This window comes from Ovis aries, chromosome 23, assembly GCF_016772045.2.
Source record: "Ovis aries strain OAR_USU_Benz2616 breed Rambouillet chromosome 23, ARS-UI_Ramb_v3.0, whole genome shotgun sequence".
In the NCBI taxonomy this organism is placed as follows: Eukaryota; Metazoa; Chordata; class Mammalia; order Artiodactyla; family Bovidae; genus Ovis; species Ovis aries.
In genome coordinates, this window is record NC_056076.1 from 2768128 (window position 1) to 2785104 (window position 16977).

The 16977-nt window shown below is 50.3% G+C and overlaps 1 protein-coding gene across 9 annotated transcripts in view; it reads left to right on the forward strand.

Moving 5' to 3' along the window:
• ZNF516 (zinc finger protein 516) overlaps positions 1–16977 on the forward strand; it is a 108818-nt gene that overhangs the window by 26853 nt on the left and 64988 nt on the right. Inside the window, exon 1 of one of the 9 annotated variants that reach the window (XM_060405504.1) lies at positions 12578–16804. The exons of the other annotated variants lie outside the window; for them this stretch is intronic. The gene's annotated coding sequence lies outside the window, so the exon portion shown is untranslated. Of the gene's footprint in view, positions 1–12577; positions 16805–16977 lie in introns of those variants that run through there. 9 annotated transcript variants of the gene reach the window in all.

Sequence of the window (16977 nt, forward strand, 5' to 3'; positions counted from 1 at the left end):
TTTCTGATTTGTTCTGGCCCATAGGTTGGTGAGAGAGACTGCAATTCATGTCTTTGATGTGGGTAGGATAAGGCATTTGAAAGTTGTCTTTTAATTAATCAGCTTAGAAAAATACTTTTTAAGAAAATTACTTAAGAAGGAGAAAGGAATATAAAAGGAATTTAAAAGATCAGGTTTATTGAACTTTATGGAAGCATTGTCAGGGGTAGGGTGAGCTATGCAGTGTGTAGGATTTATATAAAATCACAGATAAGAAGTTCTTAATGTGAATTAGGTCAGAACTTCAGGGCTTTTGGCTGAGGATGGTTGTAAAATATTTGTTACAAAAAATGAAGTGGATTAAAATTCTCAGAATAAACCAGAGAGCACAGAATAGGATTCGTATGGAATTTCGAGTCAGGAAGAAGTGGGACATTCCAAAGCTGATTTATAAAAGGGCTCCTTGGATCAAACACCACACGGTGTCAGTTAAGTGCTGCATCTAAGATAACTTGAACTTGGAATTTCTCAAGCTGTTAGTGCAAAAAGAGTCACTGTGTGGAGGCATGTTTGTGTTGGATAGAAATGTACCCTTAATGGAGCTCTTCTTTCTGTATTCGAATTCAAATTGTATTCTGAAAACTCTTGACTTGCTCCAGAGCTAAGTTAAAATTGTTGGTGGGGGTGGTGGGGTGGTGGAAAGGGACACTTTTCTGTCAGTCTTTGGCCCACAGAGTTCAGCAGAGCACATGAAGTGTAACAGGGAATTTAGAGACGGGCTGTTCCAAATTTGGCATGAAAATTGGCTGCCTCATCTAGAGGAAAACTTTTCTAAACAGTTGGTGGATTCTAGCAATGACCTCTGACATCGCAAGGTCTAATCCTCGCTTGGGATAATACTGTTCCCAGCCCAACAGATTTTATGTAATTTTAAGAGTTGATTATTGACCTCATGATGGCTATAAATATTGTTCATTTATGTTTTGCGTTATGACTTTTAAGGGAGTACAGTATTAAAACATTTTAAATTATTTTAAACATTTAAAATCTACATTTTGCATTTTTTATTGTGGTAAAATATATATAATGTGTATGTGTGTGTAGTGTTTACCATTTTAACGATTTTTAAATGTACTCAGTGCTTACATTGGTTTTTAAATTAGTGAATATTACTTGATAGGAACATAAGGCAAATATGTGTGTTTTTCTAAGTACAGTGTGACTTAACCTTTCAGAATTCAGGATTTGGGAAGATGATAAAAAGAGAAAATGAACTCTCTGTTTAATCCCAGCATGAAGATTATATTTTTAAAAATATTAAAGTTTTGTGGTCAGGAGACAAAAGTTACCCAAATCCCTTTTATCTAAAATGTGAATCTCCTCCCTTGGCCCAACCCAATAATTTTATTTAGTTTCTTCTTACATTGAAAGAAAGCACTTTTCCCCTAAATGCAGTAGTGGAAACTGTTACTAGATTTTTGGTTCTTTCAATGTCGAAGGGAAAATATGTAAGCTAAAATCATGAGTACTTTCTTGTAACTGTCTGACTCTGTACAATACAGACATTCATAGATCCGTTCTCAAACTTATTTTTAAAAAGCCCTCTAAATATAAAGCTATAATGAGTGTAACTTTCTTAGCAATAGAAAAACAGGACACCAAATCCTTAATAATAATAAGTTTGGGTGTAATTTTGGGCTGGTGACCTCACCGTGCGGCACGGTTTACTAATTTTACATTTTGCCGGGAGAAGGCAAAACCTCTCTTAGCAGGCGAGGGAACTCTGCACACAGCCTGACTTGACTACATCAGCTATTTGTGTTCAGGCAGACAGAGCTAAACTGGTGCAAAGACTGTAGCTTCAAGAAAAACTCTTCAAGAACGAACTTTAAATGCTTCTCAAACCGACAGGGGAGGTTGGAGGCTTGAGACCTGGAAGTTCTCGTTCAGCATTCCTCCTTAGTCGTGTGACGGCCCAGGTCCCTCGTGGCTGGGGAGGCATCGAGAATGGGAAGGAGCACAGGAAGGGCCCTGCCCAGGCCCTTCTTCGAGGAGTAATCCTGATCGTTAACAGGGGAGGATGGATCAGCATTTCCATTTATTCCCCCCAAGTGAGAGTTTGTGTCACACAAATAGCTAGTTTGGGTATATCTCTCATTAAGTGGACGTGTATCTGCTCCTCATCACACACAGGGGACACTGCCAGCCTTAGTCCTGGTGTCTCTAATTTCAGGTAAATGAACACACTTCTGCAAAAGTGGGGAGCAGAGGTTGATGGCTCATTTCTTGCCCTTTCTCGTCCAGGAGCGCACGCCTCACTTTCATGTTGTCGCAGGTGTGCCGGGAGGCCCCCTCCAGGTGCCCGTCTGCATATCTGGAAGGGGTGCTGGGCACCCTGTGTGCGGATGGGTGTGGATGGGGCTCTGTTCCCGCAAATCCAGGGTCCCTTAGGGTGTCCCCTCGTTCTCCAAGTACAAGTCTGGACCAGGCTGTGGGTGGGCTGTCCCTGCGTGACTGAGGAAGCAAGAAGCGACCAGGCGGTGGTCAGAAGCACTCAAACTGCCCCGCATTCACTCCTTCATTGAACAGAGCTGCCTTGAGGGGCTTTGATGCACGTGGCTGCCCTATCCATGGAAATGCCTTTGTCTGGTAACAGAAAAAAAACAGGAATTGAACGTACTGACAGTTTGAACGTGTCTACAGATGCAGGAAATTACTAAACTTCTGCTTTGAAAACGAGGCTGTCTATGCGGATTGCCAAAGGCTTTTGAGGCTCAGACTGTAAGTTGATTTGACATGTCATGTCTTTCTCAAGATCACAGTCAGAATGGGGACCAGAGCCTGGCTTCGCGTCCCCTGAGCAGCACTTGCTTCTGAGCCGGTTGTCACCTGCAGCCAGTGGGGAAAATGGTCACCCCTGCCCCCGGTGCTCAGTGGGCGGAGGGGAGGTGAGCTGGCAGGAGATCTGGTGGGAGGCAGTTGTTATCTGAGGCAGAGAAATGGGACCACCTGTTCATGCTCTTCCGGCCCTGGGCTCCAGGTGATGCTCCTTGAGACCCAAGGGTGCCTCTGATGGACTCTGCGTCCTGAACACCAAGGCCTCAGGTCAAGCCTCTGGCAAGCCCTGTCCTGGCTTCTCTTTTAGTCTCTCCTTTGGAAATCTCGTCCTCAGCCCCTGCCCCGTCAGCCCCGTCCTCGTGTTGCTGCGGGCCCTTGGGCCAGGCGCTGCAGGTCCCCAGTCGGCTTCCCCGGCCACAGGACATAGCTTTCTGTGTCCTTGGGAGTGTGACTGAGGTCACCCTCACGGTGAGGACTTCCGTCACCTTGGCCTTCTCTGTCCACTTGTCCCCCCGGTCCTCCCACCCCCTGGGGCCTGCTTCCCGGCCAGGCCCACCTCACCAGCTCTGTTCCCTAGACGTGGGCTATGAACCCGGAAAGTCCCCTCTGCCTTCCAGGTCTGCCTCAACATCTCCTCCGCATCTGCTGGAGCCCTCCTCCGCCCATGTCCCCTGGAGCCGACCATGTGCCCAGGGTGGCCCCCTGCCCTCCACAGGCTCGGACACCTGGGTCTGACTTGACCCACCGGGCAGGGCTCTCTTCCAGATCCTCCCCCCATGTCCCAGGGCCTGTGGGGTGAAGTGTGTGCGAGAAGGGCCTGTGTGCGCACGTGGTCATCGTGGTGTGGGAGCCTAGATGGTCTGGGCTGCATGGGGAGACACGTGGGCACAGAGGCACAAATGCAGGAGGAGCCTGGGGGAGGCGTGTCCCCGGGTGACGTCACGGCCCCGAGTCGCACGGGGAGGCAGCCGCACGGTCACGTGCTGTCCTGTCTTCGGCTGGACCCCAACCCTGATTAATGTAATTAATACCCCACATCAAGAAACAGCGGGAGCTCGAATTAATATTCGCTCCCAAGGGACCTCGGCAATTTCCAGCAATGCTCAGACAAGTCACTGGGGACGAGGAAAGTCAGAAGAGCAGTGGTTGGAAACCTGGGTGTTTTTAATCCAAAGAGCCTCTGCGCTCCTGCAGCTTGGATCGGGGTGCGGTGGGCACGGGGGCGTGGGCGGGACCGGGGTCTCTGCAGTCCTCCCTGCGTGCTCCAGCACATCACGTGCCTCTAGATCTAGAAGCTTCTCCCTGCCTGGTCCTCCCTTGGCCTTTGCCTTCCCGCCGGTTTCTCTTCTCCCTTTCATCTGCTGCATTCTGCCGTCTTTATTTCCGAGGTGGCCTCTTAAATATCCGAGCATGGAGCTCTAGCTTCTGTTTCTCCCTTGTCAGAGCAAGACACTTGGCCTCCCTGCCCGGCCACCTCCGTGCTGTGTGACCTTAGCCAGGTGCTGGCCCTCTCTGTGTCCTCACTTGTCTTATTCATAAAGTGGCCAGGATGACCATAATTCCTTCGCAGGGGAGATGGGTTGATGGGTGGAATATGCTCATCACCTGGCGCCTGGCAAGCACTCAAAACATGTTAGCTGTTCTGGCCTGTCCACTCAGTGACAGCCTCCCGGTATGGGGGAGCAGGTGCCCCCCAGGAAGATCTGGGAAAGAGGCAGCAAGGACCTTGGCTATGCAGAGGTGGGTCCATCGTGTGCTTGGCTGGGCCACACCAGTGGTGCTCACGTCCTCGTTGTTGGGAGGGACCTGTGTCTTCCAGCTAAGCCTAGAGATGAGACCATGTCACCTGAGCGAGTGAAGAAAGGGAAATTACCACGAGCTCCGATTTCCGGGGATCTCTGCCCGTCTTTGTCATTTATCAAAGAGTGTGTTTAATTTATGATGGAGAAGCTAGACTTCCACGCACTGCTTGTGGCTCATGCAGCAGAAATACTTCATTTTAGACTTTAAAAGATGTTTGCAAGAGCTGTTCTTGTAGCTCGCTGTAAGATATGTCCGGCAGGACTTTCTGGGTGGGGGGGGGGGTGGAACGGGTGGGATCACTAGCACACCTCAGTTGGAACCCCGCCCCAGTGCTCTGCTTTGTTAGCACCGATCGCCAGGGCCGGGCAGCCTGGAGGTGCCACCCCGAGATCCGCAGTCCAGGATGAGCCCCTCAGGGTGCAGTGTGTGGGGCTCGGGAAGCTGCACAGCGGGTCTTTGCTGGCCATGCGCTGACAGCCGGCATTGACGGACGGTCAAGATTTTGAAACCGAAGAAAATGTGTGAGTTGCTCAGTCGCGTCCGTCTCTTTGCCACCCCATGAACTGTAGTCTGCCAGCCTTCTCTGTCCATGGGATTTCCCAGGCAAGAATACTGGAGTGGGTTGCCATTTCATTTTCCAGGGAATATTCTTGACCCAGAGATCGAACCTGGGTCTCTCACATTTACGGTCTGATTCACCAGGGAAGCCCATGAAACAAAAGGCCCTGCAGAGCATGGTGCGAGTGGAGAGGTTGAGGACTCTCAGTTTCACTGTCTGGGAAGCCTTGCGGGAAGGATATTTGCATATGAGTAGGATTTTTTTGCCCACATTTGTGCAGCTTGTTGCTCCTGGGACAGTATTTTTGGGCAGAGGGCTTTTGAGAGGCACAGCACTTTGCTTCTTTCTTATTGAAAAGCAATAGAAAACGTTTTTTAAAAAGGTAATTACTTTAATACCGACTTCTGGTCATTTCAGACTCTGAGAGGCTGGGGGTGTCTTCCCCCGAGCACCAGCGTCACCTCCACCCTCTGGGAAAGTCAGATTTGGTTCCGCGAACATTCCTTCCTGTTTAATCCGTTGGACTTCTCTTTCGCAGTTGCGGATTGAGGACAGGCTAATAAGACCCGGTGTTACTTTGACCTTGGCATGGGACCGCTCTTCCCAGCTTAACTGGAAATGTGTTCAAAGGAGTCTGACGGTAAATAGAAAAGTAACCGAGCACAAACACCTCGTGGTGAAGCCCTGTGGTCACCTCTGTTTTTGTTAGGACCGAAGGATCAGAGGGTGAATTCCAGCACAACTCTGCAGGAATCTCTCCCTGAGAGACAGCTGGGTAAGCAGCTCTGCAGAGAGAGCGTGGTGCAAGCGGAGAGGTTGAGGACTCTCAGTTTTACTGTCTAGGAAAGCCTTGCAGGAAGGATGTTAGTTTGCATATGAGTAAGATTTTCTTCTGCTCACATTTGTGCAGCTTGCTGCTCCTGGGACAGTATTTTTGGGCAGAGGGCTTTAAAGAGGCACAGAGGAGCCATCTCAGTGCCGAAAGCAATGATGTGATCAACTAGTTACAAACTCTGGGATGTCCCTATTTCCATTTTTGGTTGTGATGGGTGGTCTTTAATGAGCAGGGCTGTGCATCTTTCTCTGCACCCTGTGTGCCGCGGGGACACATGTGTGGACTCAGGCCTTTGTGGCTTTGGGGTTTTCACCAGAGCAGACATTCTAGATGACCAAGTACGCTGGACTTGCAGTTAAGGAGACTGTGGTGGTGACTCTTCTTCTTTCGCCAGTAATTGTGTATGTTGTCCTGTGTGTAAAGTCATGAGATGGTTTGCTGTGAAGGAGACTCTGGCTTTGAAGAATGGAAACTGCAGGGGATGTTGCTCGTCTGGGAGGATCGCAAGCAGTGCCTGGCGTGGCGATGGGCGTGCGTGTGACCGCATGACTCCATGTGGCCACGGCAGGCTCCCCAGTGCCAGGGAAGCCTGAACAGCCCTGCCATGATGGAAATGCTCAGAAAAACGTTTAGAAGCCCAAAGGAAAATACTAACTTTGATTCTAATCTGAAAGATATGATGCAAAATAGGGCAAAAAGGGCAAGCGCAGATGTGGCTCAAAACAGTGAAGGATTTACTTGCAATATGGGAGACCTGGGTTTGATCCCTGGGTCTGGAAGATCCCCTGGAGAAGGGAATAGATACCCACTCTAGTATGCTTGCCTGGAAAATCCCATGGACAGAGGAGCCTGGTGGAGTCCATGGGGTCTCAAAGAGTCAGACACAACTGAGCGACTAACACTATCCAGTTTCTCTCTGGATTTGGGGAAATCACCGGGTTTTCAGTGTCAAAGGAGGAAGCAGCAGAAGCATTTCTTTGAGCAGCCGTCCGCCCCAGGGACTGAGGCCAGCATCCTGACTCGCAGGTACTGATGTCTGTGTGAGCCAGCCACTTGCCCAGGTGTGAGCGCCACCTGGTGGCCCGGCTGGCCCAGGTGGGCCCGCAGCAAACATCTCGAGGCTGCCTGAGCCCCCAGACCCGGAATGTGGGTTCAGACCCGGCCTCTGTGCGGTGGCCTTGGTTTCCATGTGCCTCCACCTCGCTGCTGTTGTTTAGTCTCTAAGTTGTGTCGGATTCTTTGCTTCGACCTTGAGTTTTACATTGTTACCGAATCTTGGATTTGGGTTGGAAAGAAGGGACCTGAGTTCGCTGAGAGCCTACGAGGTCCCAGGCACTGGCTCAAGGACCTTGTGGACACTTCTATTTTACGTTTGTGAGACAAGAGTCCCTGGTGGCTCAATGGTAAAGAAAGAATCTGCCTGCAGTGCGAGAGACCCAGGTTTGATCCCTGAGTTGGGAAGATCTTCTGGAAAAAGGAATGGCTACCTACCCTAGTGTTCTTGCCTGGAAAAGAGGATCCTGGTGGGCTACAGTTCATGGGGTCACAAAGAGTCAGACAGGACTGAGTGACTAACACCAAGGATGAATTTCTCACAACTGCAGAAGCTGTGGGTGGCAGATGACTCTCCTCTAAAGGCCACGTTACACAGGGCTTCTCAAAGGCGTGGGTCCAGGCACGTGAGATGCTGACCCCTCTGACTGCACCCCCGCCCTGCCCCAGGCCTCCTTCACTTGCCCGCATGTGGGATGGATGGTTCTGCTTTCCAGCGGGCGTGGTCCTGAGAGGTGGGGGAGCAGCCACAGTTCCCAGAGGAGTGTCCCACCGCCCCCCTGCAGCAGGGGCCTTGGTGGTGGTGACCAGTGTCCAGTTTTGTGCCAGAAACATCACTGAGGAGTCAGATGGTGAAAGTCCATTCTGCCCTCTTCATGGCTTCCAGAAAGGCAAGGGGCAAGGCAATGATACCTCGTGAGTGGAGGCAATCATATACCATGGATTAGGTGGTATGGGAATCACAGCTCTTGCTTTACTGCAACCGCTGTCCGGGGATGGGCTCCTGTTTGGGGGAGTGGTGGTGCCCAGAAGGCCACTGAAGAACAGGTCAGTATCTGTGACCTGGCGGCAGGCGTCCGTTGGCCTTCGATGCTGGGACTCACCAGCTTGAATTGGGTTGCTTGGGGATCGGAAGGGGCTGGAGCTCTGGGCCCATCATTGAGCGAGGCCCCAGGTTTGCTCACTTCTCTTGCCAGCGAGTCCCTGGCAATGGTTCAGACTCGGATTTGGATCCCCGTCGGTGGATCCCCAGCTGCTGGTCACGGGCTCAGGAGGGTGGACGGGTTCCACTGGACCGAGGCTGGTTTGGAGTGAGGGTGGAGGAAGCACCTGCCACTCAGGCGAGGAGGGGTGGGAAGACACAGCATCTTCCTCCGGGACTGGGGAGCCCTGTGAAGTGAAGGTATCTCAAGTTGAGGGGACCTGCTTGCTCCTCGAGCTGGACAGAATTTGTTAGTCACCCTTGCGCCCAGTCTGCTTGGGAGGTCAGGGTGGCTTCTGATCATTAGTTGTGTTTATCACGTAATGTGACAGAAGCTCATTTAGATGGTTGAGTTGGAAATGTGTACTTTAGGGCGATTACATTTTGTTTTGAATTGCATGGGCAGGACACACAGGTCCTGCTATTTTCTTTCCCAGGCCTGTGTAACTTTTCCTGGACCAGGGTGTCCATCACCTGGACGCAGCCCCTGACTGCCCAGCAGCCGCTGGCCTGGCTTTGGGTCGTCTGCCACCAGTGCCCACGTGACCCTTCACCTGGTCTGGGCAGCTTACAGCACCTCTCTGAACAGAGAAAGACCCCGTCGAGAAAGGGCGTCTGGGGTCTGATGTGTAGTAGCGAGTGGAGGTGGGGAGTGAAGAGAGATAGGGGGCACCCCCAGCACCCTTCAGTGTGGACCCGATTTTGAGCCGGAACCAGACAGACGATCTGGCCGTGGTCGCTGATTAGGGATCTTGGCCTCTGGGATTCTGGAAAATGTTTGCAGCACCTGCTCTGCCCCTTGCTGCCTCTCTGTTCACCGCAGGCCTGTCCTGAGCCTAGAGGCACAGCTCTTCCCAAATATTCAGGCTCGACTGCCAGTGGAGAGACTCCACTTCAGGTTCGATACCATTTCTCTCCAGGGGCCAATGGGGTGGGGCTGGGAGCTCTGAAATTAAAAAAAAAAAAAAGGAAAAACTTGGTTGTATTTTATATTTACTGTTTCCAAAAGCTGATGCTGGGTAAGATGCTTCAACTTAGGAAAAACACTTCCATCCTCATTTCTGCAAGTTCATCTATGACCTTGTGCAGAATTTTCTTAACTTTAGTCGCTGAATCACACAATAATGTAATTGTGGGGGCTGAAAGTGGATTTTTGTTTGTTTGTTCTTTTATCCTTGCAGGGAAAGTATAGGCAGTCTTTTATCTGCAGAATTCAGAACTTGCAGCGAGGTGTCATTAACTGTACTTGAAAGTGTATTTTTAGACAGGAAGGAGGATACGTCCTACAGCCATGTGACATCATGTTCTTGTCAAGAATTGTGCTTTGTAAACATTCTCTGATAGATCACTCTCCTTAAGAGGCTGGAATATCCAGCTGCTTGGGTTAGTGATAAACCAGGTCATGTTACAGTAGTTGTTGGTAGTCGTGGGTCTGAAAAACTTAATCTGGTTATGGTATATGCACTTTATATAGGAAAGCATTTGGGAAAGGATTTGTCCTTTTGTTGGAGAAGGAAATGGCGACCCACTGCAGTATTCTTGCCTGGAGAATTCCAGGGACAGAGGAGCCTGGTGGGCTGCAGCCTATGGGGTCGCGGAGTCGGGCACAGCTGGGCAACTATCACTCACTCACTTGTCCTTTTATAATTCTGACCCTCTTACAGTATCGATTAGTGTCGGTACAGTGGTAAACAGAATCTTAAATAACTTCTCGCATGAGATGCCTTTCTGCTGTCCTGCCAAAATAGACTCAATTCAGTGTGTCCTTACAGAAAATGGTTGTGAGCTGTTGCTTAGAATTATTTATCTGCCGTGTGCTCCTCACAAGGCATTTCTGGGGCTGAGTTCTGTGCTCACAGAACTATCCCGGGAGGTAATGTTTAACAGGATGGTTTATGGCTTACTGCACGAAGTCATCTCCCTCTGTATTCTTGGGCTCAGTTCTTTCTTTTACTCATTCGGTGGTGGGGACTTCCAGGTGCTTTCACAAAAGCACGGGAGAATGAGATAATATTTGAGAGGTATTAATGGTGATCTGTTTTCTTATACTGGGAGAGAAATGCTGGTTTTAAGTAAAAGGCTTGACAGCAGGTCAGTATGCGTGTGTTGGGGGCAGATATTGCCCTTTGCTGTTGATTTACATGAAATAGGATGCAGTTTATTTCTAGAAGCAAATTTCAGTTAAAAGGTATTTATTATACAATGAGTTAATAGGTGTTTCAAAAAGGTGTGTCATTAGACCAGAAAGTGTTCCATAGTAAGAAAATACAATGTGTCTGCCTATGACTGTTTTGTTTTCACCACTGATTAATTTCTAAAAAAAAACTAAAATTGGACACCAAATTGGCCGCAGTTTCTACACGTTTGAGGTTTGCCTGAGTAAAGACCTCTAAAGAGGATTTTCCCTGCCATTTGTCTAAGGCCGTCTGGTCTTCCATGTTTGTTTTAAAAAAGAAACTGATGCGTCCTCATTTTCTCGGTATCCCTGAGTTTCCAGTGTTTCTGGATTAGTGGAAATGTTGCCTTTCATCGTCTCAGTGCAGGATGGAAAAAGAGTGAAAGTAAAAAACTTGTGCTTTTGTGGTTGCCGAACTGAATAGCGAGTGATTTTCCTGTATTTTTTTTATAAAGCCCTTGGGTGACGACAGATTTCGGGGAGCCGCCCAGCTTGGGGGAGATACAGTTCTGAGCTCCTGGAAGCCCGGCTCTTATTGGAAATGTTGACAAGATCATTAACTACTCAGCCGTGCGGGGCCCTCCAGGAAGCTGGGTTTACCGCCAGATCGCCAGCTCTTTGTGGTGGACTTGGGGCTGCGGCAGGACCCCTATCTGCAGGAGACTGCAGAGCAGCCTCCAGCTCCAGAGACTTTTCTCCCTCCCCTCCCCCCCTTTTTTCCAGTTTTATGAAGTTTCCTTTTTAGAGGACAAATAGATTGCTAAGGCCACTATTTAATATGAGACTTGGGAACTAGTAAATAAAAAGCTTCAGTGGATTCAATTTAGAGAGTAGCAGAAAAAGCAAGTAAAAGGACGCCTGTTTCGAGATTAAAATAAAAAAACATCCACCATCTTTATTTTCATGTGGATGCCTCTTTCTCAGGCGTAACTGTTTTGGGTTTTCCAGGATGCTTTACTAACGGCCAGGAAAGAATATCCACACGTCCTTCCATGTTTATTCTGGGCCTTTTCTGAATGTAATCAATAATTATATTGTGGATTCATCTGCTTTTGTTGTTCCCCTGTAAGGTCGGAGCTGACTGCGAGTTTTTATATTTTAGTAAAAGGACATGTGGGCAGCTTATATGTTCACAGTAATTTATATTTCCTTTAGCAAGGGTCTTGGTAGGCTGTCTTTACTGTTAGGGGATGTTCTTGTCTCTGGAGGCAAAGATGGCATCTCTGTCTGCTCAACCAGGAATGTACTGGGTTTTTGACACATTGTGGTAAACAGCCTCATCAAAGATACCCTACTTGTGGAATGACGCTGAGGTCTCCTCTGCATTTCCGCGTGAATGGGTGGAAGATTTCGAAGCTGTGGCCTGAGGTACAAGAATAGAAGCGAGTCTTGTTTTTAAGTGACCGCAGAGTTTAGTAAATAAACCCTTATCATAGATGTGGGGGTTTGCGTTGGCGCTCACATTGGTTTTTTTTGGGGCTGCCAAATCTAAAGGAAAGCTTTGTTTGGGAAGATGGACTTTTATCAGCATCGTGTCTGTGGCCCGGTCAGGTCACCTCGTGTTCCGAACAAAGCATTTTGCAGGTTTACCTTTAACACGAGTGCTTTTGGCAGAAAAGTCCGAGCATGTTGCTGTCTGGCTGCCGGGTGCAGGGGAGCGTCCCCCAGGCGCTGGGACGTCAGTGTCCTCCTCCGCTGGGGGAGGCCAGCGGGCTCCCCGGTGAATGCCCCGATTCTCGGGGTCGCCGCCTCCGCTCCGCCTTGTGTTTGGAGCTCGCTCATAATGGACCATTGACCGGCCTGAGCCAGGCGGCCCGAGGCCCTCGCGCCGGGCGGTGAATGCGCCGCTTCACGGGCTGCCCGGACCCGGGCTGGAGGCGATAAGCCCGGATTGTTCCTCGGGCGCAGACGGGCGCCTGGGGAGAGGACCCCTCGTCGTCGGGACGGGGCCCTCCGCGGTCGCTCAGAGAAGGGCCTTCTGTCTCCGCGGTAGAGGAGCCCGTGCGGGCTGTCAGTGGGGCATGCTCACTCCCGGCTCTAACGCCCCAGGCTCGCGGGGAAGGCCCCGCACTGTCCGCTGCAGGATAGGTGGCGTCTCTGAGACCCACGGGCCCAGCCGCTCTGGACGCCCCGGAGGCCGCCCTGGGAGCTGGGTGACTGCCTTCCGGAGCCAGAATACCGTCAGTATCCTGAGCGGCCTGCCTGTCTGCCCCGAGCTGTCTCCTTCGTGAGGGCATCTTACCCTCAGCACCGACTCCTGTTTCCACTTTCTCCACCAGCGCCTCCCCAGTGGCCCCCAGCCGTGAGCCCTGCCCTGTCCTTCCGCCTCCCGGAAGCCCCCAACCCCCAAGGTGACCCCCGGAGAGGAAGGGAAGGGAGACCACAGGGCGCCCGCAGCCGAGCTGGCTCTTAGCGTCACCACGTGGTTAACCCGGACTGAAGGGACCTAGTTCGCAGCAGCTGGAGCGGCAGCTTTGCCTCTGTCCAGAGAGCAGCCCAGACCCAGGACAGGAAGCGCCCTTCTTCCTGCAGCCCCAGGTCTGGAGTCTGGTTTGAGTCCCTTTAAAGAAACGCGCATCTTTTCCCCACCCCCACCCCCAAACTTGAAACTTCTTATTTTGCATGGGGTTAAAGCCTATTAGAAGCTTCCAAGATGGCGCTAGTGGTAAATAACCTGCTTGCCAGTGTAGGGGAATTAAGATTTGAGTTCGATCCCCGGGTCGGGAAGATCCCCTGGAGGAGGGCATGGCAGCCCACTCCAGTATTCTTGCCCGGAGAATCCACATGGTCTTGGGAACCTGGTGGGCTACAGTCCATAAGACTGCAGAGAGTCAAACACAACTGAAGCGATTTAGCATGCATGCGTGCGTAGCCAGTTAACAAACGCTGTGGTAGTCTCAAGTGAGCAGTGAAGGGACCCAGCCACACATATACATGTACACATTCTCCCCCAAACCCCCCTCCCACCCAGGCTGGCACATGACATTGAACAGAGTTCTGTGTTGCATGGGTCTCTGATTCCTTTCTCAGGATGCGACTTTGATAGAACAGATTTTGATGGTTTTGGGAGAAATGAATATAAAGCTTTGTGTTGGTTAACTTCACAGAGCAGAACCTGGCGAGATTTCCTGTTGAGTCAGGGCTGAGCTTACTGTGTGAGAATACAGGACAGTGCGTAGGACCCGCACGCCTGAGGGCCCAGAGGTGGGAGTGAGCAGGTGTGCAGCAGGGGGTGGGGCAGGCACAGTCACTGGCTGAGAGCCCAGGGACCGCAGCAGTTGGGGTTCAGGCCCTTAGGAGCCCACTGGGGGGAGTCTGGGCCTCATCTTCCTGGTGTGAAAAACCTGTGATGAGCTGAAGTCTGAGAGAGGCCCCCAGCTGGGAGGCCCATGTGGGTGTGAGAGGAAGGCAGGCGTGTGGGTTCAGGTGTGAAACAGAGGCCCAGATCGCAGGATGTTGGGGTCACTCCTGGCTGGGGGCCAGGGGCTCGTTCTGAAGGCCCGTTGAGCCCACAGCCCCCTGCTCCCAGGCTGCCTGGACTTTCTGGGCAGGTCGTCGCTGCCTGCCCCGCCCCGTAGCTGCCGTGTGGCTCCGTGTTCCTTCCCGACATCTGGGACCTGCAGAGGCAAGCCTGTCGCTTGGTTACTCGTGCACATAGGTCCCCAACGTGGCCTGGCGCCCAGTCGGCCGTCAGGGACTGTGATGAAACCCTCGCTAAGTCGCCCGCCAACCACGCAGTGGGGCTTCCACCGGGGGACAGGTCCTTGGATGAGGGTGGGACGCGGACAGACTGTGGTCACGTGTTGGTTCCTACAGGTCTGACAGCTCAGTGGTCACAGGGTGTTTCCTTCTGGTGTGTGTCCTGGGTCCCTGCCCGCAGGGCTTGTTCAGAAAGGCCTTGCTGTTGGCAGGGGAGTGGGCGGGGTTCGCTGGGTCCCAGAGCCTGTTCTCAGGGTCGCTGGGAGCCCTGCAGGAAGTGACTTCGCCGCGTGGTGTCTGGTCCAAGACTCAGTTCCCAGGGTCCTCACTTACAGGAGTGATTTATTCGCTGAAACATCTACCCCCAGATTAAACGTATCCCAGCTCCAGTGTCAGCAGTCTTGAGAAAGTCGACGATTTCACTTGTGCCGTGCAGGTGTGAGAAGGCATGGCAGTGCCCCACATACATTCATTCCGACCAGCTGCTTTGTTATTTGTGCCTCCACAGGATCGTTTCTTAAAGTTTAGGGACGTATTTTATTTCCAAGATGTTGATATTTTGCCCTCTCTTAAAACCCTCCCCCATCCCCATGATATGCATTTTTATGTTATGAATACAGATTTATATTTTCTTTAATATTTTACTTTTTACTATTGTAGTTATCAAATAATATTGTTATTGTTGTTTTGTCCCTAAGTCATGTCCAACTCTTTTACGACCCCATGAACTGTAGCCCGCCAGCTCCTCTATCCATGGGATTTCCCCCGTAGAATACTGGATTGGGTTGCCAGTTCCTTCTGTAGAGGATCTTCCTGACCCAGAGATTGAACCCGAGTCTCTTGGCAGTTGGATTCTTTACCACTGAGCCACTTGGGAAGCCCATAAAATAATATAGGAGTATATAAATACAAATACTTATATAAATATAAAATTGCCTAACCTTTTCAAAAAGAAACTTACATAAAGTATTTTTAAAAAGTAGCTTCAAACTGTTTGTTACATTCCTTTGAGAAACACACACACACACCCACGTACACGGAATGATGCACTGGAAATCTATTTTAAAACCCTAATCAGCAAGCCATTTTCATGCCTAAACAATTAAATTACAGGCTTGTCTGGCAAGTTCCCAATTACAGCCTTGGAAAAACTTTGTAATACAACAACAAAAGTGGTTCTTTATGGGTAAAATGTGACTCCGATGGGGCTGTGTTTCATGTGTGTGTGTACACAGGTCGTGTGTCAGCTAAAACACACGTAACATGCATTTTCTCTGCCCTCTTGCTTCCTAACGTTTGTGTTATTAGAAGTACGGAAAGTCTGAGTAAAAAGCTCACATTTATTGACACGCTTTGTAAGGCTAGTTATCTTAGGTTAATGTGTTTTAGGAAAAGTTGAAGCACTAAGTTGCACATGGCGTGCGTTTGCCTGAGAGAGTGCAATTGCGGCTGTTTGGTACTTGGATGTATTTACTGAAACCTTTTCTCACAGGGTGGTGTTTGGAGGAGGACTGCTCACTACCAGAGACCCCAACCAGGGCTGAGAAACCATCTGAAACCCTCAGGCTCACGGAGGCTGGGGATGGTTCAGTTGCTCGGTGGTGTCTGACTCTTTGTGATCACATAGACTACAGCCTGCCAGACTCCTCTGTCCATGGGATTCTCCAGGCAAGAATACTGGAGTGGGCTGCCATTTCCTTCTCCAGGGGAACTTCCCGACGCAGGGATCGAACCTGAGTCTCTTACATCCCCTGCATTGGCAGGCAGGTTCCTTACCACTAGTGCCACCTGGGAAGCCCAGTGCTATGGTATATGGGGCCAATAAGGTCCTCCTAAATCTTCTAACTGGGGCTGCCGCCCATGTGCATTTTTACATTGAAAGTTCTGTCGACACCATTCTTTTCTTTTGGGGGAAAAGAAGTGATGACCCGTCTTAAGCATCGATTTTTGCTTGCAGCTAAAAAGAACGATCGTGAAGATTGTTGATTGGGCCACTGACAAAGGAAAGCCAGTTGTGGGAAATTCCATTTTGACTCTTTCTTTAAACGTTTGCAAGAAACTTTGTGAGTCAACCGTGGGCTTCAGGAAGGGGGTCACTTAGTGGTGGAGCCAGTTTTGTTAACATTATGATTTCCTTAACGATAATGGTGTTCTGAGCTTACGTGGTCATTACCCTTATGGTGTTTTTCCATTTTTCCATTTTCCCCCTCCAAATATTTTTAAGTTCTTTAAAGAGATATCCCGGGTCATTCTCAGAGGGATCAACAGCAGAGCTTAGTGTTGAATGATGGGTATGGGCAGAGAAGTGGAAAACAAAAGAGAAAGAAGAGCTTATTGTGCTGGTTGATGGGCGCCATGAACACTCTGCTTAAGACTTCTCCTGTAAATTGCAGGACCCTGCTACCTTCGCGTGAAGCTTTTAAGCTAGTTTTTCAGGAAGCCCAGATAAGAAATGAAAAGTATATTCTCTAGCATTGGGTTTCTAGAGTGGAAGCATCTAGTCTTTGGCTGGGGGTCGGGGGTGTTGGGGAATCAGAAACTAAACATCAAAGCTGTAGTTAGAAAACAAAATGTGGATTTCTCTGGCAGCAAAGGTGGCAGCATCGCCTCCCCGCCCCCCTATGGAAAGGAGGACAGTCCAGCCGCATCCTTTGGACCCAGGTGAGCCAGGGTACTGGCTGGCTCTCCTGCCTGTGCTGGAGTGGATGGGGCTGCGCTTACAGTTGGTCCTCTTTGCTCTGTGGCCAGCTTGGAGGCTCCTGGTTGTAGAAGCGAGGCCCCAGTGGGCAGGTGTCTCACTGTCTGTGACCGTTCGCTCGGCCTGTGCCCAGGGG